Consider the following 24428-nt stretch of genomic DNA (forward strand, 5'->3'; position numbering starts at 1 on the left):
CAAGGGTCAATGAGTGAGGGGCCACAGCTGGGACACAAAGTGAATAAATTGTAATAAATAATAGTAATATTTTTTAAAGAGTATATATTTGCATACTAAGTTAAAAACCAAAGAAAACAAAATAACCTGTAGTCTGTGTGTATATGTGTATATAAAACAGAAATGAACTGTTTGTGCAGACTTAGGACCCCTTCACTAGGACATCTCCTTACATATTACAAAATGCAGGTATTCCCCAAACCTGAAAGAAATCCTCAACCCCAAACACTCCTAAGTATTTGTGACATACCACCCCCTCAGCCATGAATGCAGATGGAATAAATGTGTTATTAAGGACCTTGAGATGGCTCAGTCGGTAAAGGTGCTTTCAACTGAGCCTCAACCTGAGTTTAATCCCCCAAACTCACATGGTGGAAGGAAAGAGTGAATTCCTTCAAGTTGTCCTCTACACACACACACACACACACACACACAGAGAGAGAGAGAGAGAGAGAGAGAGAGAGAAAGAGAGAGAAAATGTATCTTAAAAAAAAGAAAAGGATCTTCTAATTTTTCCCAAATTGAGAAGTTTTTCAGTGTGAACATCGTTCATGTGGGTAGAATTGAAAGGCATTTCTGTGATGGACAGCCTGTAAAGACGACACTCAGATTCTCCTTCATGACTGCCACTTGCTTTATTCTCTAATTTACATGTCAGCTCCACTGCTTCCTCTATAGTTCTTTCAGTATCCATGACAACAGAGACTCCTTCTCCCAATAGTTCGAGCATTAATTCTTACATGGTTCATTTAGACCTTCAGACACTGCAAATCTGCAGCATCTGCACAGGGCACTCCTATCTCATTGTGACCATATCTGTGCTTTGCAATGTGACCTGGTTGTGTCTGGAGTATCCTGAGGGCAGGATGGCAAAACAGGCTCCATGACATGTGCCATAAGCTTAAAACCCCATGTTTAAGGTAGTAAAGCTCACAGTGCCATCACTGAGAAGACCTGGGGTCGATTTAGCAATATCTATTGTGACAACCACCAGGTAGACTAAGCATCACATCTCTCATCAGCATCCTTAAAAGATAGGCAATCATGGAAAAAATATATGTTAAGCCCTGAAAGAAATAACTTCTAACCAAGGTTACTATATCTACCAAAAGTATCTTTTAAAATTGGCAGAGAAATAGAGACATTTTATGAAAAACATAAACTAAAGCAATTCTGACCACCAAGCCAATGCAACAGAAGATAGTTAAAGGAATACACAGATGAGGAAGAGTCTCAAACACAAGAGCATAGGAAAGAAACAAATTTCAGGAGAGGAATATCTGCACAAAGGAGAGCTAAGAAAGAATCCATTTTTATCCAACACGCTAAACTATAAAATCCCAAATACAAACAGAGGGAAAAAAAGAATCAATAATTCAATTAACCAGAAAAATAACAAATAAGATTAGAGGAATTAATAAACATAACTTTAAAATGTTAACTGAAATGGCTCGACTAATCAAAAAAGATATAGAAACCATCAATAATGAGACTGGATTAAAATATGAAAGCCAACACTATATTATCCTAAAGAAACATACCTCTCTGCGTAGACAGCCACAGACTGAGAGCCAAAGGATGGAAATCAACCTATCAAGGGAATGGAAGCAAAAGTCAGCTTGCATAGCTATCCTGGTATCCGATAAAGTAGATGTCGAACCACATAAAAACAAAGGAAACAATTTATCAGAAAGATATAATTGTAAATTTATATACAGTGAATATTGGAGCTCCCCAATTTCATAAAACAAGCATTAATTATCATGAAAGATCTTTTAGGTCCAGATACAATTATAGTGGGTAAGTGACATCAGTTCTTCACTTGCATCCTTAGATTAGTAGTCATTCAAACTAAAAATAAAGATGTATCTGACTTAAATTATACACTGATCAAATGGACCTAACAAATATCTATCTGCAAAATATTCCATTCAACAGAAATAGAACATGCATTCTTTTTAGCAGCCCATAAAACATTCTCTAAAATAGACCATATTTTAGATCACAAAGGCAAGCCAATAAATAAAAAGAAATAAAAATTATCTCTTGTCATCATAACTTATAGTGGAATACAACTGGAAACTAATAGTAAGAGAAACTACAAAAATAATAAATGTTTGGAGACTGAATAATATATTCTTAAATGACCAGTGAGTCACTGAAAAGAAATTAGAAAGGAAACTGAAAAAAAAAAATTCTAGAATCAAGTGAAAAATGAAAGCAAATCCTACCAGGACTTTTGGGGTACAGCCTAGGCAATTTATTCAAGACAGTGTATCATGTTTCCCAGACTCGTCTTTGACCAGCTGTGTAGCTTAGGGTGACCTTGAAGTTCAGATTCTCCTGCTTCCACCTCCTAAGATTTCAGGCATGCCAACCACTGTATTTAGTTTATGGGGTACTAGGGACTCAACACAGAAATCCCTGCATACTAGGTGTCTTAGTTACTGTTCTATTGCTGTGACAAAACACCATGACCAGGAAAATTTATAAAGGAAAACATTTAATGGGGGAAGCTTGCTTACATATTTAGAGAGTTAGTCCATGATTATCATGGTGGGGAACTTGGTGGCAGGAAGGCACAGTGCTGGAGCAGTAGCTACAAGCTTATATGTAAGTTCTATTTCTCAAGAGAACCCTTACTAATACATACCTCCTCCAACAAGGCCACCATTCCTAATTCTTCCTAAACAATCCACCAACTGTGAACCAAACTTTCAAATATATGAATCTATAGAGGCCATTCGTATTCAAATCACATTACATTTCCTAGCTCCCATAGATTCATGGTTATATTATAATAGAAAATATACTCAGTCAAACTTCAAAAGTCCCCAGTCTTTCAGTCTCAAGACTGTTTCAAAGCACAATGTTCAAAGTCTCTTCTGAGACTCAAGGCAATCTCTTAATTGTAACACCTTGTAACATCAAAAAGCTAATTACATACTTCCAACATACAATGGCACAAAATTTACATTCCAAAAGGAAAGAAAGGAAATACTAGACCAAATCAAGCTGGGAACCCAGCAGGGCAAACTCCAAATCCTGACCTAGATGCCTTTTCCAATCTCCCACTCCTTTCAGTTTTGTTGACTGCAACACACCCTTTCTGCAACACTCCTTGGCATGGTTCTATCATTTCCCACATCTTGGGGTTTCCAACACAATCCAGGTTTCACCTTCACAGCTTCAAGCAATGGCCTCCCTGACGGGACCTCCCCGCCTTCACATGCCTGGGTTTGTGGCTTTCATTTACCATGGAGGAAGATTCCACAACCCATTTCCTGTATCCTTCTTGAGTCTGTACTCAGAACTATGTGGCCAAATTCTGCTACCTGCTGCAGTTGGAATTTGGCCCCCAGTCTGAATTATATTTGCATAAGCATTGAATTGCTGTTGTTTTTAGGCCAAGGAAATCCCTTAGACTTTTTCCTTTCACAGGTTATAGGATTAGCTAGGTGGGGTCTTGCCCTGAGGGTATCATTGTTGGAATTAGTAAGCAGGCATCTCTGTGGCCAGCCCAAGGGACCTGACAAACTAGTTATCAGGCATTTGTGAAGCCACCAGACCACCTCCTGATCATCTGGAACTACCTGCGCATGCCCTGGGTCACCTTATAAGAGAACTCCTGGAGCCCCTCCTCTCTCTCTCTCTCTCTCTCTCTCTCTCTCTCTCTCTCTCTTCTGCCTCATGTCTCTGCGACCCCTTTTCTCTTCTCCTAATAAACCTCCCACGTGGAACCGATCTTGTGGTGTGATTTGTGAATCCGTAGTGCAATCTTCACAGGCGCATGTTTCTTAACAATCATTCCCTTTAATACAATTAGCATCAGGCCTTTAAACTTCACCTCTCCTTGAGCACATTACATTCCGTGGTGTTCTTTTTCTCCTCAAACAGCACACTTCATATTTCTTTATGCCCCCTTTACTCCTTTTCCTTTTAGATCTGCATAAAAGTAATCATTAATAACCATGTGACACAGTCAGTACTCTGTTGTCTTGACATCTCTTCTGCTAACAATATTGATCAAAAATTCTTCAATTTAGTCCCTGGCAGAATTTTGAAGAAGGGTGGAAAAGAAGCACATTCATTGCCAAAATATCAAAATAATGGTCTCTAATAGTCTCCTCTGAAATCTCTTGTGCTGGGCCTCAACAGCTTACATTGCTTTCTGCATTATTGTCTTTCATGCTCTTACTGGGATGGCCCATTAAGCCCTACTTAAAGCAATAAACTGCTTTTCTAGTCCAAAGTCCCAAAGTCTTCCATATTTCTCCAAACAACAATATAGTCAGGCCTGCCACAGTAATACCCCAGTCCTTGGTACTAATGTCTCAGTTGCTGTTTTATTGCTGTGACAAAGCACCACAACCAAGGGAAATGGAGGAGGAGTAGATGGGAAGGGAGGAGGAAGAAGGAAGGAGCTAGGAGGAGAAGAGGGAGAGGGAAAACTGTGAAAGGGATATAATATATGATGTAATCAATTAATTTTTAAACTTTTTTATTTTAATTTATATTAATTACACTTTATTCACCTTGTATACCCCCATAAACACCTCCCTCCTCCCCTCCCTATCCCACCCTCCTTCCCCTTTCTCCACCCATGCCCCTCCCCAATTCCACTGATACGGGAGGCCTTCCTCTCCTTCCTTCTGATCCTAGTCTATTAGGTCTCATCAGGAATGGCTGCATTGTCTTCCTCTGTGGCCTGGTAAGGCTGCTCCCCTCTCAGGAAGAGGTGATCAAAGAACAGGCCAATCAGTTCATGTCAGAGGCAGTCCCTGTTCCCATTACTAGGAACCCACTTGGATACTGAACTGTCATGGGCTACGTCTGTGCAGGGGTTCTAGGTTATCTCCATGAATGGTCCTTGGTTGGAGTATCAGTCTCAGAAAAGACCCCTGTGCCCAGATTTTTTGGTTCTGTTGATCTCCTTGTGGAGCTCCTGTCCTCTTCAGGACTTACTATTTCCCACTTCTTTCATAAGATTCCCTACACTCTGCCCAAAGTTTGGCCACAAGTCTCAGCATCTGCTTTGATACTCTACAGGGTAGAGACTTTCAGAGGCCCTCTGTGACAGGCTCCTGTCCTGTTCCCTATTTTCTCCTTCTTCTGATGTCTATCCTCTTTGACTTTTTTGAATGGGGATTGAGAAAAGTGCCATGCATAGAAATAAGCAAACTAAGATGTAGTCATTCCAAAAGGTAAGCAAATTAGAGTCAAACTAACTGAAAGAAAAACAGAAAAGATTTAATTTAATAAAATTAGCAGTGAAAGTGAGTGTTTCAACATTTTTAAGGAAATACAGATGATTTCTAGGGAAATAGTTTGAAAACTTATGATCCAAAACACCTAGAGAATATAGAACAGGCAAACCCCTAGGCATATATGACCTAGTAGAATTAAATAAAGAATATAAACAGCCTAAACAGATCCTAACAAGCAAATTCAAGTCGTAATTAAATTCCCTCCCCCCAAAGAAAAGCCTAAGGCTAGACAGTTTCATTGCTGACTTTTAAGGAATTTTTTTAATTTAATTTTTTTATTTTTAGTTACATTTTATTAACTCTGTATCCCAGCTGTATCCCTCTCCCTTATTCCCTCCCAATCCCACCCTCCCTTCCCCATCTCCTCCCTACTCTTTTCCATGTCCACTGATAGGGGGGACCTCCTCCCCTTTCATCTGACCCTGTTTTATCAGGTATCTTCAGGACTGATTGCAAAGCCCTCCTTTGTGGCCTAGCAGGACTGCTCCTCCCTCGGGGGGTGGGGAGGTCAAAGAGCCTGCCATTGAGTTCCTGTCAGAAATAGTCCCTGCTCCCCTTACTATGGGAAACCAATTGGTAACTGAGCTACCACGGTCTACATCTGAGCAGAGATCGTGTACAACAACAGATCATCTGGAGGTATCTCCATCCCCAATCTCAAGCTGTACTACAGAGCAATAGTAATAAAAACTGCATGGTATTGGCATAGAAACAGAAAGGAGGATCAATAGAACTGAACAGAAGACCCAGAAATAAACTCACATACCTATGAATACTTGACTTTTGACAAAGAAGCCAAAACCATTCAATGGAAAAAAGACAGCACCTTCAACAAATGGTACTGGTCCAACTGTATATCTACATGTAGGTAAATGAAAATAGATCCATATTCATCACCCTGCACAAAACTTTTACGGAATTTTTAACAGAGAACTACCACTATTATTCCTCAAAGATTTCCACAAAACATAATAGGAAGGAACACTATCAACGTATTCTTCTTGGCCGCATTACTGCCAGCAAGAGTGCCAGATTTGGCTCCTCCCTGATCTTTCAGTTCTAGAGAATTTTATAACTTAAGAAAATTTAAGAAAAAACTATGTACCAATTTACCTGGTAAACAGAAATGCAAAAATTCTCAATATAAATATTGCAAATTGAATTCAAGAACATATTAAGAAGACCATACACCATGAAGAAGTTAGTTCCCTCACAGGGATGCAAGATTGATTCAAAATATGCCAATCAATAAATGTAATACCTCACATAAATAAATACTAAGGACAGAATTAAAGACTCATTTTAAGAGATGCAAAAAAGGCCTTTGGGAAAGCTCAAAATCCCTTACCCATAAAAGTCCTGAAGAAAATAGGAATAGATGAAACACATCTTGGCATAAAACGGCTACCTGCAGCCAACATTTTACAAAGTGGGGAAAACATGAAAGCATTTTCTCTATGATCAGAATTGAGGTTAAAGTGTGAATTGCCGCTATTCTTATCCAGTATATAATACCCAAAAGTCTTAGCTTCAACAATAAGAAATAAAATGGATCCAAATAAGAAAGGAAGAAATCAAAGTACTTCTATTTGCAGATGACATGGGCCTATATTTAAATGGCCCTAATGACTCCATTATAAAACTGTTGTGTGAGGAACAATTAAAGGCTTAGGAGCAGGGTAAAAAAATCAGTATACAGAAACCAATAGCCTATGGTGAAACCCGTTATATTTTATACTAATCTTCTCTCCCTTAGTAGAAGAGAAAAAAATCAGTAGCCTTTCAATATACTAATAAGAACTTGCCAAAAAAAGAAATCAAGAAAAATAATCCCTTTCACAATAGTTTCAAATAAAACCACTAGGGTTATTTAACCAAAATGATGAACCCCCCCCCCCCACACACACAAAAAGCCCTTTACAATGAAAAATTTAATATAATGAAAAAAATTGTAGAATCGATCACCCAAAAATTTCACCTTAAAAGTTCAATGGACCCAACTAAGAATTGTTCCACAAATGTGGAGATGAAACTGCCTGAGTTCAGTGGCCTCACTTAAAAGAGAGAGGAAACTGAGTCATATGACATGCTTAAGCATGAATCCAGATTTTCTATTGCCAAATCCAGTTTTTCCTAGTGAACTATAAAACACTGCTGTTTCAGCACCCTCTCCAAACATACACAGTGATGATTAATTTTGATTGTCATCTTATTAGGATTTAAAAGTCACCTATGAATGGTGTATGTCTACGAGAGCTTCCAGAGAAGTTTAAGTGAGTTGGGAAGACGTATCTTGAATGCAGATTACACAACATTCCATGGGCTGAAGTACTGGAATGAGCAAAAAGAAAGTAGGGAGCACTATTATTCATTGCTCTCTACTTTCCAAATGTAGGCACAATGTGACCAGCTCTTTCACACTCCTGATGCCACACATTCCCCACCATGATACACTCTTTCCTTTAAACTATGAGTCAAAGTAAGCTTTCTCTCCTTTAAGCTTTTTTGGATCACAGCAACAAGAAAAGTGCCTACTACACATAGCAATCCCCAAAGCCATAGTATTCTGGTGCCAGTCACGCTTGTGTCATATTTAACACAGAGTAGTATCTGATAAACTACACTGAAGAAAAAAATAAGATGGCTGAATAATAAACAGTGGAACCCAGAAATCTCAAATTCCATTCCTGGTAGAACTGACTCTTAAACAAGATCACAAAAATAATTCTAATAGAAGGGGGTCTGTCAAAAGGAAGAAAATATATCAATACGGATTTGCTAGTTTTGAAAAGAGAAAAATTTCAACATGTTTTCTCCTCTAGACAGAGTAAAATAATGATTGAAAGTTATAAGTTGAAACAGCCTTCTATTGCTTAAATGTTACAGTCCTTTCTAATCAGGATTTTGAAAAAGAAATTTACAATTGCAGAAAGCTTGCCTCAAAAATAAGAGGTATTTTGCTCACTTAATTCTTAATAAATACTAGATCTCAAAGATGTGACAGGAAGAGATGCAGGAGTAAGGGCTTTTTAGTAGGGCTGCCACAATTACATACAGCACGGGTTTGTGAATATTTCTGTAACAACCTTGTCCGATTCATGTACCTTCACTTATTCATTTGTGTATTTGTTTACTTACTTATTCATTATTTTGAGACAGGGTCTCACTCCCTAGCCCAGGCTGACCTTGAGTCCACAGCAAGAGTCTTGCCTTATCCTTCTAGGTAATGGAATTGGCAGCCATGAGCCACCATGCCTAGTATGAAGCTGTAACTGAAAAGCTTCTGTTAAGCAAAGGACACTGTCAACAGAACAAAACAACAGCCTACAGACTGGTAAAAGATCTTCACCAACCCTACATCCAATAAAAGGCGAATATCCAGAATATATAAAGAACTCAAGAAATTAGACACCAACAAACCAAATAATCCAATTAAAAATGTAGTACAAGGCTAAACAGAGAATTCTCAACAGAGGAATATTGAATGGCAGAGAAACACTTAAAGAAATGCTCAAGAACCTTAGTTATCAGAGAAATTCAAATCAAAACAACTCTGAAATTCGATGTTACAATTTTCAGAATGGCTAAGATCAAAATGTCAAGGGACAACACATGCTGGAGAGGCTGTGGAGAAAGGGGAACCCTCCTCTATTGCTGGTGGGAATGCAAACTTGTACAACCACTTTGGAAAACAATTTAGCATTTTCTCCAAAACTTTGGATTAACACTACCTCAAGATTCAGCTGTACCGCTCCTGGGTATATACTCAAAAGTTGTCCCACCATTCAACAGTGACATTTGCTCAACAATGTTCATAGTAGCTTTATTTGTAGTAACCAGAATCTGGAAACAACTTACATGCCCCTGAATGGAGGAATGAATACAGAAATTGTGGTACATTTACACAATGCAATACTACTCAGCTATTTAAAACAAGAAAATCATGGAATTTGCAGGCATATAGATAGAACTAGAAAAGATCAACCTGAGTGAGGTAATCCAGAAACAGAAAGACAGGCACAGTATTTATTCACTTATAAGTGGATATTAGCAGTATAATATAGGATAGCCATACCAAAAGCTAAGACCTAAATAAGCTAAACAACAAGGAAGACCCTAGGGAAGATGCTTAAATCTCATTCAGAATGGCAGACAGGATAGACGCCAGAATTGGTGGAAGAAAGGAAACATGATGGGAGCCTACTAAAGAGGGTCTTTTGAAAGGCTCCACCCAACAGGGGATAGAAGCAGATGCTAAGACTCATAGCCTAACTTTGGGTAGAGCCGAGGGAGTCTTATGGAAGTAAAGGGGAGTGGAATAGAAGGACAGGGAGTGAACAGGAACCCCACAAGAAGACCAACAAAACTAAAAAAATCTGAGCCTAGGGAGTACTGCAGAGACTGATGCACCTACCAAGAACCATGCATGGAGAAGACCTAGACTCCCTGTTTAAATGTAGCTGATTTGCAGCTCAGTCTCCACGTGGGTTACTGAGTAAGGAGAGCAAGGGCTGACTGTCACCAATTCAGTTGTCTGCTCTTTTATCACTTGTCCCTGGTGATGTGGCCTTACCAGGCCATGGAGGAAGAGGATCAAGGCAGTCCTGATGAGACTTGATAAACCATGGGCTGATGGCAGAGGAAAAGAACTAGGGAAAGGGGATAGTGGGGAAGAGGGAAGGAGGGTGGGATTGGGAGGAGTTGAGGGAGGGCCTTCAATCTGGATATATAATGAATAAATTGTGAAAAATTAAAATTAAAAATTAAAAAAATCACCCAATATAATCTACCAAAATTTGTCTGATACAAATCAAAGTAAAAGTAATCTAAACCCAGTTTATGGAGTATTGTACAATAAAAATACAGAATTGAACATTAAATGATCTGGATTTTATTCCTAGCTCTGACATTATTTTGGAATTAGAGAAACTATTTACCCCTCAGCCTGCTCCTTTTTTCCCTTGTGTAACAACACTAATGAATTTCATAGGTCATTATGAACATAAAATAATACATGAAGTTTAGCAAACTGTTCTGCACATTAAAAATTACATACTAGCAGCATAGAGATGTTGGGGATTGGTCTGATGCTGGTATTTTGATGCTAATTACTGGCCCTCAAGATCTGGTTGCTGCCTGAATAAACCTGTCCTTGTGTAAACCTGCCTAAGATATTTTACCTGATTGGTTGATTAAAGGCCTATACCTGGGCAGGGCAGAATAGGGTAAGCATGGCTAAAGTTCCTAGTGGTTTGAGAACAGGAGAATCACAGGAGACAGATGGATGGGAGAGATTAGGCAGCAGGACCTTACAATGGGTTAGCATGGAGAAGGAACTATGTGGGCCTGGAGGAAGGACTCCAAGGACAGTGTGGATGGAGAAAACACCAAGATGATAAATGTAAGCAAGTATATGTAGGATTATGGATGGAAGGTAGCTCAGATAAGAATGGTTAAGGCAGATGGCATTGGATGCGGTCTGGGAGATGGATAGTGAGGTTATTGAGACAGTGTAGGTAGAATATTTGCCCAGGTCAAGGTAAATAAGGCCAATTATAAAATCTAACAGGTGTCTGTCTTATTATTTGTAATAGCGGGTTAAATAATACTGCTCCAATAATTGTAAGGCCAAAAAATAGCAAATAATAATATTTAGCCCAACATCATTCTTATAAGTACAACACAGAGAACATTCTCATTTGTTTCTTACAAACTAGAATCAAAGGGGTTGAGTAGTCAGGCACTAAACTGTATATACATCATCTCACTTTATATTTACACCATTTAAGACTGAAAATTGTATAAAACAATTACTATTATCCATGCTGTAGAAAGGAGAAAAAATGAGGCATGCAAAATGAAGTCATCAGTATAGTTAAAGTCTAACAGAAAACCCTAGGAAAACAAATTAGAAGTCATGTTTGTTTAAATTCCAAAGCTGTATTGTTCTGCCCCCTTTTAGTCCACACCATAAGACCTTCTCTCATTGCATTATTCACTATAAAGTTTCAGTCCAGCCAGTCCCGCATTAAAGGTCTTCCCAAATAAGGCTTATTACTCAATACCTTCCCAATATCATCTCCAAATATGATTTCCATTTTCATTTTCTCTTCTTTCCCATATGCTTTCTGTAGGTCTTTCTCCTTCTTTCGCATAAGAGACACAGAGGAAAGCATTGTACTCATGCTTGTCTCCATTTCAAGCTTTCACGGATGAGGCTATTTTCTTAAGCTTAGTGTTAAAACTGAGATTCATATATTTAGCACAATCCATAGACAAACAAAAATCTTCTATTAGCTTAAGGTGTTCTCTTGCACTTATATTCCTCAGTAGCAGTAGTTGTCGTTTAGCCTAGACTGAAATGACTATAGGAGTTAAGAATGTTCATTTGTTCTTAGCAAAACTCATCTATTCCTTTAAACAAGGTAATGTCGCTTAAACATTTCTCTAAACCTTTGGATACAGGCTAGTTAGGATACTTCTAATCCATAACTTAACTTGAAGAATAGGCCAGATGCATTATACAGCTAGCCTTTTACTTCATTTGCTTTCTATGGGATGTTAACTGGACTCTCTTGTTCCTCAAGAGTGTAGCTCAAGGATGCCACACTCTCGTGTGATGGGCAAGGTAACCTTTGTGGTCCTTATCCTTGCTTTCCAAGCATGGAGAAAAAAAACTAACAGTGTGAGGTGCATATAATATATTCTCATCTGAACATTAAAGAAGAAAAAATCTAGCTTCAAGGAGAATACTTACATGATTCAATTATTCTTTCTCCCCAAACAGATTGTTTTAATCATAATTTGCTGAAAAGCATGCTGCTATGATTTAGTGAAGATTAGATAGAAGGCAGAATTGGACCCTAGGAGTAATTAGGAAGAAGAGTTCCATTTTATCAGTATTTCTAGTATTCAGTCTCAATAAATAGTAACTAGCACATCTCAGATGCAATTCTAGTCATTATTTATAACAAGCAACAACTCATTTGGTATACACAATTAATACATCCAGCCCAAGCACTACTCAAACTTAACTACACACATGTGTGTACACACTCCTTCACACCAAATTAACATGTCCTTTTCCATAGCTTGATAGCCTCTTTGTTAAAATAAAAGGTGAGATTAAAAATACTGGATTTTTAAAATACAGTATTTTTAATCTCACCTTTTATTTTTCTTTCTTCTGAGATGTCCACTCTCTTGCAGTCCTGACTCCTATTTTTGACCAATCTCCTACTTATTTTGGCATTACATTGTCCTATGTAATTTCCTGCATCTCCTTGAAGTAAGATCAGAAAGAAGGAGAGGAGGACCTCCCCTATCAGTGGACTTGGGGAGTGGCATGCATGCAGAAAGGGGAGGGAGGGTGGGATCGGCAGGGAAGGAGGGAGGGGCTCATGGGGGGATACAAAATGAATAAAGTGTAATTAATAAAAAAAATACTGGAGAAAGGAGGATAAAATGAGGAAAGACTTCTGACATATAGAAAAATAAGAGACTCTCAAGAAAAGCTATCATTTATCTTGTTTTACAGAAACCTAAAGGGCTTAGATGCTTGTTTAAAAGACAGAATCATATGATTCCCTACACTCTGCCCAAGGTTTGGTAATGAGTCTCAGCATCTGCTTTGATACACTTCTAGGTAGTCTTTCAGAGGCCCTCGATGGTAGGCTCCTGTCCTGTTTCTTATTTTCTTATTTACATTCTACTTCCAATGTCCATCCCCTTTGTCTTTCAAAGTGAGGATTGATCATCTTACCTTGGAACCTCTTCTTGTTTAGCTTCTTTAGGTGTACAGATTTTAGCATGTTTATCCTACCTTATAAGTCTAGTATCCACTTATAAGTGAGTATATAGTGTGTGTCTTTCTGCATATGAAAGAAGGGGAAGTTATTAAGACCTGGAGAGGATGGGAGCACCACAAGGACCAAATATATCTGGGCACAGGGGTCTTTTCTGAGACTGACACTCCACCAAGGACCATGTGGAAAAACATTAGAAAGGAAGTATTTCCTTCAGTGAGGGAGCCTTTAAAGAATTACAACAATTAGATGGCATAGCCTTGATTAAACAGACAGAAAGCAAACAATTCAGAGACTCTACATTACTCTGCATTAAATTCAAAATTTAAACAAAACAAAAATCAAAACAAGGAGTGGATGAATAAACGAACATGCTGAAAAGAGGTGTATAATTTTCCTGGCACTCTCCTTCATATAAAGTGAATTTTTAAGAGACATCAGCAGATGCTACCAAACAGAGACCACAGAAATTCTCTGTATTCAAAGTGAGCTTTGAGAATGACTAGGATTGAACTATAATTTATTTGCAACACTATAAACCCCATAAAAGCATATAGGTAAGAATATTTGCAAATACACACATGCACACACATACAATTTTCTCTTAATATTGAGTAGCTACATCAGAACTAGAATTCAGGTTGCTTCATTCAGAATTCATAACTCAGTCCACCAGAATATAAGTTCCATGAGGACAAGAATCTTCATCTGCATGTGTCTCTGATATATCACTAGCATTACTAGCACTCGGTGGTCTTACTGAGCACACCTAATAGGTGCTATTATTTATCTAGCTGCTAGAATGTATGCTGGATTCTAGAATACATTAGAAGCTCAATAAATAAATACTTTTATACTTTTATTTCCAGTTTTAGGTTAAAATGAGGTAAGTGTGAAAACATTTTTTATTATAAATGTCAATACACATGAAAAGGATTTTGAATAATTATAGCATTTTAGAGTTTGACAGTAACTTGAGTATCATAAGTTATGGTTGCTACTACACAGAAGTAAAATTTTTCAATGGATTTGTCAGAAAGAGACTGTCATCTCTCTAGCATATACCCTCTCAAACAGTCAATGAGTTACGTAGTCTTTCAAGGAATTTGTACTGTGAGATATTTACATATAATTGCATTTCATCATCATAGCATTTACCAACATATAAATTTTTGTCTTATTTTGCAGATAGGAAACTCTGAGATCAGGACGTTTAAATGGAAGACTCAAGTGCAAAAGCCAAGAACAGTCTATTAGCTAGTCAGATCTCATTTTGCAGATAACTTTTTGTTTCTACTTTTTAGTTTGAATCTTGCATGATAGCATTCTAACAATTGTAGAGGAATTCTATTCCAGCAACATGGCTGCTTTGGGAATCACATCTGAAGACCTTCTAGCGTTATGTGATCTGGCTGGAATGCAGACATGCCTGGATTACAGTATGGTTGGGCTGGAATACAGACAAGACCTTAGAACACATCTTTAATCCCAAATGAGAAAGGAAAAGTGAGTTTGTAGAAGGAAGCACCCATATTTGAAAGTGATGTCTAATTGAGAGGCAGACAAAATGACGAATCAGAGAAAGTTGGATATGCCCAACTCTCACGAGAACAGCAGGGGAAAGAGAGGCAGATTAAGAGAGAACAGCACAGAGGGATAGAAAGAGGAGGCAGTTTTACCATGACAGTTGCACAGAGACAGGTTGCAGAGAAGTGAAAATAGATGAGTCAGAGAATGAGAGAGAGCCAGAAGATTAGAAAAAGTTAGTTTGAGGCCAAGCAGAGCAATTCAGTCAGAAAAGGGCATCAGGTCCTCTGGAACTGGAGTAAGTCAGCTTGGAGAGGAGTTTGAGCCAGAACAGCTGAGCTGAACCAACCAGCCAGAGTTCAGAAAGAGCTAGAAAGTGTGAGATTATTCATCAGTAAGCCTTGGAGACACAATTATGTCATGTGAATTAAAAGTTACTTTTACAAACAATATTTCTGGAAACAACTCTATTATGATTATAACATCATGTTGCTGTTTTAAGTCAACATTCAAAGTACTATTGTGGAATCTAAAGTGTTATAGAGGCCCACAGTAGAACAATGGATCTAGACTCAAATATCCAGAAATATCTTATTTAGGTCATAAGTGTTTCATGATCTTTACTGGTGAGAATTAAAAAAAGTAGCATAGTCTCAGTCCTGGGAAGGCTTCTGATTATCCTGAGGATGCTATGTCAGATGCGCATGAAACAACTGGACAACAAAATAAGAAAGAATATGTAACTGACACAAACTAATTAGCTAACAATACACAACTAAATATATAATTAACACAAGCAATTACAACCTATGTGAGACTAGAACCACTAAGATGGCTAAGAGGGTAACTGCACTTGCTGTTACATGCATGAGCTTTCTAGTCTGTTCCATTGATCCATGTGCTTGTTTTTGTGTCATAACCATAGTGTTTTTTTGTCATTATGGTTCTGTAGTATAACCGGATATCTATCCTGTAGTGTAGAGTAACTGTCCAGGTATAGATGCTCTACTTACACAAAACATAAAACAATGTAGAGTAAATAATGTATACACTAATCAAAAACAGTGCTGGAGAGATGGTTCAGTGGTGAAGAGTAGTTGTTGCTCTTGAACCAGGTTAGTTCAATATTCTGCACCCATATGTTGGCTTGCAACCATCTGTAACTCCAGTTCCAGAGGATCTGATTCCCCATTCTGACTTCCTCTGGCACCAAGCATGCACATGGTGCACATACATTCACTAAGGTAAAAACATTTCTACACATAGCATGTTTTAAAGCACAAAAAATGGAGGTAAACCGTGGGTTGTGGAAATCAAGCTCAGGGCACTGAACTCTATTATTTAAGCTATAGTAATTGAAAAAAAGTTCTTTGAAAATGATAACATTTAAATAAAGCCAAAGAGAACTAGTAAAATTGAATTCCATCTGTGGTTAATGAAGACAGAAATAGAAATACTGACATATGGAGTAACAGTTAATGGAACAGTTTGTTAGAAGACAGAAATTCCTGTGAAGAAATAGTGACAGAGAATGTTGGATCAAGACAGAGCTGGATCGTGAAAAGCCTAATGCTAGTGGTCATTAATGCTAGTGGGAATCATTGGTAGTTTGTAGTAAAGAAATAAGGACATGTGCAAAGAGAATATAGTTCAAAAGGATGTTAGCAGCATAGGAAGTGTCTTAGAGGCAAGGAGAGAAGATACAAAACAACTGCTTTAAACTCACCATGACATAAGAAATTCAGAGTATTGCTAGCATTGCAATAGATTCCACTGGATAGTTCAACTAAAGTTATTGCACAATAAATGCCTTAAGAATTCCTCATAGTCACTTATATTTGATGCTCTAAAATCATCATGCCTTTGGCAAAATATTACACTGCCTTTAATTCTAGATCTTTTCCAGTGATCCTGAAAATACTTGTTAGCTTTGGACTTGTTTTTTACATATTTATTTATTTTGATACACAAAATTCATTATCTATATTCATGATGAAACTAAAGATTTTAAAATGTAAAGTGTAAATCATTACTTTAGTTGTGTACTCACATAACTTCTAAACATAAAACCTACCTCTGTCCAAATTGTTAAGGATATTTATTAGTAACACAAACAATTATGTATTCTTTATACAATATTGATCAAATAGACTCTTCCTGATTAGTGATTTAAATCAATAAGATTTAAATGCAAACATTATATACTTTGTGGAAATCTATATGGAAGATTGAAGAAACTCAATGACAACAAGGACTGGAATGTAAGCAAATCCCAGAGCACAGGTTACTTGGTTTAGAAATTATAGCCAATAGAAAGTTCCTTATTGTTCCATGACAATACAAAGTTGAACAAAAGTTAACATGCAAGAAATTAATTACATATTCAGCCTCACATTTTTCTTTTTAGTATACTGTTATTATTGTTGTTATTTGTGTGTGTGTGTGTGTGTGTGTGTGTGTTGTGTCTGTGTGTGTGTGAATGTATACATGTCAGATCAGAGCATTTGTGTGGAGGTCAGAAGACAACTTTCAGGAGTTTGTTTTCTCCTTCCACTGTGGGTTGTGGAAATCAAGCTCAGGACACTGAGCTATACTATTTTTGACAAAGATATAAAAATTACACATCAGAGAAAGGGAAGTCTTTTCTAAGAATTGTGCTGAAAAATTTAATATCTATATCTAGAAAAATGAAACTAGCTCTCTATCTCTCATCCTACCCAGTAATTAATTCCAAATGGACTTGAAGCTGTTAGAGGAAAAAGTATGGAAAACACTTCAAGATACAGGCAAAGGCAAGGACTTTGTTTCTACATGTTTATTTATTTTGAGAATTTCATATATAAATACTGTATTTATATCATTTCCACTCCACTCTCACCCCACTCCAACTGCTCCCATGTCCCCACTCCTTCCTTTCATATCCATTGTTTTTGGAGAAGACTGATTTTCCCTCTCTTAGCACTCATTAATTTCTTGTAGCACTTCAACTAGGGGTGAAGCCTTGTAAGATTTTTGTCATCCATACTGGCATGTCAACTAGTATTGTCATTATACAAGTCTTGTTTAGGTAATCATGCCTATCAGTGGACTTGGCAAGGGGCACGGTGGAGATGAGGGAGGGAGGGAGGGACTGGGAGGGAATGAGGGAGCAGGACACGGCTGGGATACAGAGTTAATAAAATGTAACTGATAAGAAAAAAATAAAATTAAAAAAATAAAAAAAGATTTTACTATAACTCCCTGTCATATATAGAAGACACACAACAAACACCCTGGTCCCTGGCTTTTAAAATCTTTCTGCACCCTGTTCTGTTATGTTTCCTAAGCCAGAGGTGTAAGGGTTGTTTTGTAGATATATCAGTTTGATGCTGGACACTATAGTTAGTTGTTCTCTGTTTCCTGACCAGTAATAAGTTTCTGTAATGGTCTCCATCTTCTTTGATAAGGGGTGAGAGCTCTATTTACCAATGGATATAAGACTAGGGATACAGAATGCAGGTGGAAATTTCATTGGTTTAGTAACATCACAGTAGGTTTTCTTTAGGGTCCTTGACCATATTAGCCACAGGTTTCCAGTACCAGACATGAATTCTACCTCATTGACCAGACCTTCAGCAGGACCTAAGTCCACTTAGGGAGGTGTTGGTTGCTACTGACATATAAGTGCCACAATTGTACCCTTGGGTATATCTTTCCATGATGTTCATTGCTGTGGTTCATAGGCTTTATAGTTGGGTAGGCCTTTTAATTGCTTTTCTTCCTTGGTAGCTTGCATAAACTCTGAATTCTATTAGAGCTAGTCCTCAGGGAGATGGTTTCTAAGTCAGTTCCAGCTTGATTCCTCCAAGTGGCAAGAACTTTCTTAATAATATTCCAGTCACTCAGAAAATAATGCCAATAATTGACAAATGGAACTTTGTGAAATAAAGTGGTGAATACTTACATATATGATCAATTGACTCAATAGGATTGTCAAAACTATTTGATGAAAGAAATAAACATTTGGAAAATTGGACAGCCATATTCAAAAGAATGAACATTGACTCCCTCTCATATAAATGAATTAAATATCTAAAATAAAAAACAATATTGTAAGATCCTATAAAGGGAGTGGAGGCAGGCAGCCTGGTAGTACACTAGTAGCCTACCATGACTGAAGCCTTGAGTTTGATCCCCAACACTACACAAAAGGAAGAAAACATCGAAGAAAATCTTTATGGTCTTGTTTTGACAACAAATTTTTAGATATGACACTAAACACATACATACACACACACACACACACACACACACACATGCATGTGCAAGCACATGTGTGCTCATGCACACACACACACACACACACACACACACACACACACAACAATAGAATAGTCTGGTTTAGTGGCACATTCCTCCAATCCCAGCTCTTGGGAGTTAGAAACAGGAGAACTGGGATTTCAACGTCATCCTCAGGTATATAGTAAATATGATGCCAGTGTAGGCTAGATGAAGCCCCGTTAAACAGCATTTTTTTAAAAAAAGAAAATAAATAATAGAATAAAATGCATGAATTTAAAAATTATAAACATTTGCACTACAAAGGCTTATACCCAAAACAGAGAAATAATGCACAGATTATGAGAAACATTTGCATATTACATATGTGATAACAATCATATGTTGAGAATATACAAGGAATATTCACAACTCAATAATAAAACTTAAATATGCTGGGCGTGGTGGTGCACTCCTGTAAACCCAGCACACAGGGAGACAGAACTCACAGACAGCTAGATATCTGTGGAGGTCAGCTTGGTTTACAAAGTGAATGCATGATAGCCAAGGCTACATAGAGAAACCCAGTCTCAAAAAACAAAACAAAACAAAAATCTTAAATATATTCCTTTAAAATAGTCAAATGATTTACAATGACACTTCTCCAAAAAAAGAGACACAAATGCCCCAAAACACATACAGTTCAAATGAATCTACTACTGCCAATTTCTAGCTATCAGTCACTGACCATCTTGGAATTAGTTAAAAAAAAATTTTGTTGTTGTTGTTGTCAAGAGCTGAAGTAAACCACTACAGAACTAATATTATGTTTCTTTGAAATCTGCTCCGCCAAAAAAAAAAAAATTGTCCATTACTTTTATTTTTAGTTTCAGGTAAGTTCTTAGAACAAGGTTATAAAGCAGCCACATTCTTTGCCAAAATATCACAAAAACAATCTCTAGCCTAGTTGCTAATATGATCCCCTCTGGATCCTCTTGAGCTGGGCCTCCACAATTTGCATAACTCTCAGCACTATAATGTTCTAAGCTCCTACAAAGATAGCCAATTAATCTCTGTATATATATTTAACAATTTTTAAGTGCAAAGTTCCAAAGTCTTCCACATACTTTGTTCAGGACAGGGTTTCTCTGAGTAGTCCTCGCTGTCCTAGACTCACTTTGTAAACTGGGCTGGCTTGGAACTCACAGAGATATTCCTGCTTCTGCCTCCCAGAGTGCTGGGAATACAAGCATGTGCCACCATGCCTGCCTTCCTTCCACATTTTTTAAATTAATATTTATTTTTATATTAATTACGTATATTCACTTTGTATCTCAGCTGTCGGCTCCTCCCTCATTCCCCTTAAACCCATCCTCCCTCCTTCATCTCCTCCCATGGCCCTCTCTAAGTCCAATGATAGGAGAGGTCCTTCTCCCCTTCCATTTGACCCTAGCTTATCAGGTCTCATCAGAATTGGCTACATTGTCCTCCTCTGTGGACTGGCAAGGCAGCTCCTCCCTCAGGGGGAAGAGTGGTCAGTCAGAGCCAGCCACTGAGTTCATGTCAGAGACAACCCCTGTTTCCCTTACTAGGAAAACCATTTGAATACTGAGCTGCCACTGGCTACATCCTAAGCAGGGATTCTAGATTATATCCATGAATGGACCTTGATTGGAATATCAGTCTCAGAAGAGACCCCTGTGCCCAGTTATTTTGGTTCTGGTGCTCTCCTTGTGGAGCTCCTGTCCTCTCCAGGTCTCATTAACTACCCCTTCTTTCATATGATTTCCTGTACTCTGCCCAAAATTTGGTTATGAGTCTCAATATCTGCTTTGATACACTGCTGGGTAGAGTCTTTTAGAGGGCCTCTGTGGTAGGCTCCTGTCCTATTTCTTGTTTTCTCCTTCTTCCAATGTCCATCCCATTTGTCTTTCTAAGTGAGGATTGATCATCTCACCCAGGATCCTCCTTCTTGTTTAGCTTCTTTAGGTGTACAGATTTTAGTATGTTAATCCTATATTATACATATAGTATCCACTTGAGTATATACCATGTGTGTCTTTCTGCTTCTGGGATACCTCACACAGGATGATCCCACCATTTGCCTGCAAATTTCATGATTTCCTTGTTTTTAATTGCTGAGTAGTATTTCATTGTGTAAACATACAGCAATTTCTGTATCCATTCCTCCGTCCCTTGAGGGACATCTCAGTTGTTTCCAGGTTCTGGCTATTATGAAGAAAGCTGCTATGAACATGGTTGAGCAAATGTCTTTGGTGTGTACTTGATTATCTTTTGGATATATGCCTAGGAATGGTATAGCTGGATTTTGGGGATGCACTATTCCTAATTGTCTAAGAATGGACCAGATTGATTTAAAAAAAGGTTGTACAAGTTTACATTCCCACCAGCAATGGAGGAGGGTACCCCTTTCTCTACATCCTCTCCAGTATGTGTTGTCATTTGAGTTTTTGATCTTAGCCATTCTGATGGGTGTAAGGTGAAATCTCAGGGTCATGTTGATTTGCATCTCTCTGATGGCTAAAGACGTTGAGCATTTCTGTAAATGTTTCTCTGCCATTCTCCATTCCTCTACAGAGAATTCTCTGTTTAGCTCTGTACCCAATTTTTAAATTGTATTGCTTGATTTGTTTTTGTTTAACTTCTTAAGTTTTGTATATATACTGGATATTAGCCCTCTGTCAGATATAAAGTTGGTGAAGATGCTTTCCCAGTCTGTAGGCTGTCGTTTTGTTCTGACAACAGTGTCTTTTGCTTTATAGAAGCTTTTTAGTTTCATGAAGTCCCATTGATTGATTGTTGATCTTAGAGCCTGTGCTGTTGGTGTTCTTTTCAGAAAGTTGTCTCCTGTGCCAATGAGTTCTAGACTCTTCCCTACTTTTTCTTCTAGCTGATTTAGTGTGTCTGGTTTTATGTTGAGGTCTTTGATCCACTTGAGCTTTAGTTTTTTCCAAGGTGATAAATATGGCTCTATTTTCATTTTCCTACATGTAGACATCCAGTTGGACCAGCACTATTTGTTGAAGATGTTGTCTTTATTCATTGAATAGTTTTGGCTTCTTTGTAAAAAATCAAGTATCTGTACGTTTGTGGATTTATTTCTGTGTCTTCTATTCTGTTCCATTGATCCATCATTCTGTTTCTATGCCAATACCATGCAGTTTTTATTACTATTGCTCTGTAGTACAGCTTGAAGTCAGGGATGGAGATACCTCCAGACTATCTGATGTTGTACAGGATCGTTTTGGCAATTCTGGGTTTTTTTGTTTTGCCATATGAAGTTGACAATTGTTCTTTCAAGGTCTGGAAATTATTGTGTTGGTATTTTGATGGGAATTGCACTGGATCTGTACACTGCTTTTGGAGGAATAGCCATTTTCACTATGTTAATCCTACTGATCCATGAGCACAGGAGTTCTCCCCATCTTCTGATAACTATTTTCAATTTCTTTCTTCAGAGACTCGAAGTTTTTTTTCAAACAGGTCTTTCACTTGTCTGATTAGAGTCACACCAAGGTAGGTTATGTTATTAGTGGCTATTGTGAAGGGTGTTTTTCCCTAATTTCTATCTCGGTCCTTTTGTCTTTGGTATTCTGGGGGGCTTCTGATATTTTTGACATAATTTCGTATCCAGTTACTTTGCTGAAGGTGTTTATCAGCTGAAGGAGTTCTCTGGTTGAATTTTGGGGGTCGCTCATGTATCCTATCATATCCTCTGCAAATAGCAATACTTTGACTTCTTCCTTTCCAAATTGTATCCCCTTGATCTCCTTTAGTTGTCTTATTGCTCTAGCTAGGACTTCAAGTACTATGTTGAAGAGATATGGAGAGAGTGGGCAGACTTGCCTTGTCCCTGATTTCAGTGGGATTGATTTAAGTTTCTATCTGTTTAGTTTGATGTTGGGTATAGGCTTGCTGTAGATTGTCTTTACTATGGTTAGGTATGTACCTTGTATCCCTGATCTCTCCAAGGCTATAAAAATGAATGGCTGTTGGATTCTGTCAAATGCTTTTTTGGGTGATGATCATGTGTTTCTCTCCTTCAGTTTGTTTATATAGTGGATTACATTAATGGATTTCCATATATTGAACCACCCCTGCATGCCTGGGATGAAGCCTGTTTGGTCGTTGTGGATGATACCTTTTATGTGTTGGATTTGGTTTGCAAGTATTGTATTGATTATTTCTGTGTCAATGTTCATAAGAGAGATAGGTCTGAAGTTTCTGTTGGGTCTTTGTGTGGTTTAGGTATCAAGGTGACTGTGGCTTCATAGAATGAGTTTGGTAATGTTACTTCTGTTTTTATTTCATGGAAGAGTTTGAAGAGCATTAGAGTTAGCTTTTCTTTTAATGTCTGGGAGAAATCTACACTGAAACCATCTGTACCTGAGCTTTTTTTTTTTTTTTTTTTTTTGGAAGGGAGACTATTGATGACTGCTTCTATTTCTTTGGGGGATATAGAACTATTCAATCCATTTACCTAATCTTGATTTAATTTTGGTAAATGGAATCTATCAAGAAAATTGTCTATTTCATTATATTTTCAAATTTTTTGGAATATACACTTTTGTAGTAAGACCTAATGATTGTTTGGATTTCCTCAATGTTTGTTTTAATGTACCCCTTTCCATTTTTTATTTTGATGACTTTAATAGTTTCTCTCTGCCTTTTACTTAGTTTGGCTAAGGGTTTGTCTATCTTGTTGATTTTCTCAAAAACCAGCTCTTGGTTTCATTTATTCTTTGACTAGTTTTATTTGTTTCTAATTCATTAATTTCAGCCCTGAGCTTATGTATTTCCAGCCATCTACTCCTCTAGTGTGTGTCTGCTTCTTTTTTTCCTAGGGTTTTCAGGTGAGCCATGATGTTGCTTGTATGAGATGTTCCAAATTTCTTTTTGAAGGCACTTAATGCTGTGAACTTTCCTCTTAGTACTGCTTTTATTGTGTCCCATAAGTTTGGCTATGTTGTGCCTTAATTTTCATTGAATTCTAGGGAATTTCTAATTTCTTTATTTATTTCTTCCCTAATCCAGCTGTCATTGAGCAGTGAGTTGTTCAGTTTTCATGTGTGTGTAGCTTTTTGTTGTTTCTGTTGTTGTTGAGGTCCATGGTGGTCAGATAGGATACAAGGGAGTATTTCAGTCTTCTTGTATCTGCTGAGGGTTGCTTTGTGACCATCTGTGTGGTCTATTTTGGAGAAGGTTCCATGAGGTACTGAAAAGATGGTATACTCTTTTGAATTTGGGTGAAAAGTTCTGTCTACATCTATTAGGTCCATTTGATTATGAACCTCTGTAAGTGCCTTTATTTCCCTAGTTAGTTTCTTTCTAGATGACCTCTTCTTGGTGAGAGTGGAATGTTGAAGTCTCCCACTATTAAGGTGTTGGGATAGATGTGTGATTTCAGCTTTAATAATGTTTCCTTTACAAATGTAGGTGTCTTGTATTTGGGTCATAGATAGTCAGAATTGTGATGTCCTCCTGATGGATTTTTCTTTTGATGTGAATGAAG

At 37.7% G+C, this 24428-nt stretch overlaps 1 protein-coding gene across 1 annotated transcript in view; it reads right to left on the reverse strand.

Moving 5' to 3' along the window:
* Positions 1-24428, reverse strand: part of Nexmif (neurite extension and migration factor) — a 196055-nt gene that overhangs the window by 92402 nt on the left and 79225 nt on the right. Inside the window, exon 2 of the mRNA XM_055591848.1 lies at positions 1581-1629. The gene's annotated coding sequence lies outside the window, so the exon portion shown is untranslated. The remainder of the gene's footprint in view (positions 1-1580; positions 1630-24428) is intronic.

Source organism: Psammomys obesus, unplaced genomic scaffold (genome assembly GCF_907164565.1).
Source record: "Psammomys obesus unplaced genomic scaffold, mPsaObe1.curated_primary_1811, whole genome shotgun sequence".
In the NCBI taxonomy this organism is placed as follows: Eukaryota; Metazoa; Chordata; class Mammalia; order Rodentia; family Muridae; genus Psammomys; species Psammomys obesus.